We start from the raw sequence: 2,901 nt of genomic DNA on the forward strand, positions 1-2,901 counted from the left end.
AGAATACTTTTTTTCTTTAACAAGACCCTAAAAATAAATCAAAAGAGAGGAAGGTCTTTTTTTGCCTCAGACTTGTTGTATATATATGTGTACATGAAGTAATTCTAATAATACAAGGGGGAGAATTTAGTGAAATCATGAGTTTATTTATGAAGATCTTATAAGTGAAAGGGTAATCGTGCAGAGTTTCTACATTCTCCCCCTCTCTCTTTTCCTATTAGGGTTACTTTGAAAGGGAGATGAATCTCTATAATATTTAGCATTGGAAACAAACTGTTTAGTATTTTGCTTTTCAATAAAAGTAACAAAGAGTATAAAAATAATCACAATCAACATTTTTAAAGCAAATTCATCCTACAAATAATAGTCCTGAAAGATGTTTTAATGCAAATTGACAGGCAAAACCTTATGCAATGAAAAGCTGAGTTACATTTTCTCTTCTTAAAAAAAAAAAAAGCTGAGTTACATTTTCTCTTCTTCTGCCTTATGTTGAAGATTTACAGGTGGAATGATTCACATTGGAAAATATCTCAATTCTCTTTATGTTGAAAATGTTTAGAAGAGAGAAAAGTTGGATAGGTTGGAAGAGTGAGCTTGATGACGAATGTTTCATTTATTCTACCAAAGAATAAGACAGAAAAATTAAAATGTCCTCACAAATCCTGTATACAAAAACTCACATATTTCATGCTACCAAAAATCTTAAAATTGTGTACCTGAAAAAGGGTCATGAGATACTATATGGAAGTTGCTACACTTAAACATTTTCAGTTTTTAAAAGGATTCCCTATTTAATAAATGGTGCTGGGATAATTGGCTAGCCATAAGTAGAAAGCTGAAACTGGATCCTTTCCTTACTCCTTATACAAAAATTAATTAAAGATGGATTAGAGACTTAAATGTTAGACCTAATGCCATAAAAACCCTAGAAGAAAACCTAGGTAATACCATTCAGGACATAGGCATGGGCAAGGACTTCATGTCTAAAACACCAAAAGCAACGGCAACAAAATCCAAAATTGACAAATGGGATCTAATTAAACTAAAGAGCTTCTGCACAGCAAAAGAAACTACCATCAGAGTGAACAGGCAACCTACAGAATGGGAGAAAATCTTTGCAATCTACTCATCTGACAAAGGGCTAATATCCAGAACCTACAAAGAACTCAAACAAATTTACAAGAAAAAAACAAACAACCCCATCAAAAAGTGGGCAAAGGATATGAACAGACATTTCTCAAAAGAGGACATTCATACAGCCAACAGACACATGAAAAAAAATGCTCATCATCACTGGCCATCAAAGAAATGCAAATCAAAACCACAATGAGATACCATCTCACACCAGTTAGAATGGCGATCATTAAAAAGTCAGGAAACAACAGGTGCTGGAGAGGATGTGGAGAAATAGGAACACTTTTACACTATGGGTGGGATTGTAAACTAGTTCAACCATTATGGAAAACAGTATGGCGATTCCTCAAGGATCTAGAACTAGAAGTACCATATGACCCAGCCATCCCATTACTGGGTATATACCCAAAGGATTATAAATCATGCTGCTATAAAGACACATGCACACGTATGTTTATTGCAGCACTATTCACAATAGCAGAGATTTGGAATCAACCGAAATGTCCATCAGTGACAGACTGGATTAAGAAAATGTGGCACAGATACACCATGGAATTCTATGCAGTCATAAAAAAGGATGAGTTTGTGTCCTTTGTAGGGACATGGATGCAGCTGGAAACCATCATTCTCAGCAAACTATCGCAAGAACAGAAAACCAAACACCGCATGTTCTCACTCATAGGTGGGAACTGAACAATGAGATCACCTGGACTTGGGAAGGGGAACATCACACACCGGGGCCTCTCATGGGGAGGGGGAGGGGGAAGAGATTGCATTGGAAGTTATACCTGATGTAAATGACGAGTTGATGGGTGCTCACGAGTTGATGGTTGCAGCACACCAACGTGGCACAAGTATACATATGTAACAAACCTGCACGTTATGCACATGTACCCTAGAACTTAAAGTATAATAAAAAACAAAAGAAAAATAAATAAATAAAATGATGTACTTGATAAGATTTTTCTTAACGAATAATCATCTTTTAAATGAAATAATCATGTAAGAGAGAGACATGAATCTTAAAAAGGGAATATTCTAGATGTGTTAAGAATTTAGAATAGAGAAATCAAAATTTTATTCTGAATTTGGGTGCATTAAATGGGTATTTGAGAAACCAACATTTGTAACTCCAAACATGTTCAGACTTTAAGAATTATTAGTAGTTAATTTAAATCCCTCTAAAAATAGTTATCCGTTACCAAGCAGGTAGGGTTTTTTGGTGGGGGTAGTGGGAGAACTAGAGTGTCAAGTGATGCCCCCAGATGGCAGACAAAATGACTCCCTATGACTCAAAAGTTAAAAGCAGAACTAAGAGGCCATGGCAGAGTGAGGGAACAGTCATGCTCTGTCCTTAAAAAGTATTGCAGAATCTGTTTTCATGAACAGTTCCTGAAAACAAATACAGCTGGAAATTCCCCAGTTGACCACTAAAAGACCACTTTGCACTAATCAACCAACTTCCTGGAACCAGACAATTAAGACTGACTGGTGATTTGGGGCTTACAGGTCATCCAATCAAGACTCTGATCCGCACTCCCCTGAAGTTCCTCCCCTGCCCTGCAGTTTTTGCCTTAATAATCTCTGACGTGGTTTGAATTTGTGTCCCTGCCCAAATCTCATGCCAAATTGTAATCCCTAATGTTGGAGGCGGGTAGTAGTGGCAGGTGATTGGATCATGGGGACATGTTCACCTTTGGTGCTGTTCTGATGGAGTTCTTATGAAATCTGGTTGTGTAGGATTGTGTGGCACGCCCTCCCCACCCC

Source organism: Mandrillus leucophaeus, unplaced genomic scaffold, assembly GCF_000951045.1.
Source record: "Mandrillus leucophaeus isolate KB7577 unplaced genomic scaffold, Mleu.le_1.0 Scaffold592, whole genome shotgun sequence".
Lineage (NCBI taxonomy): Eukaryota > Metazoa > Chordata > Mammalia > Primates > Cercopithecidae > Mandrillus > Mandrillus leucophaeus.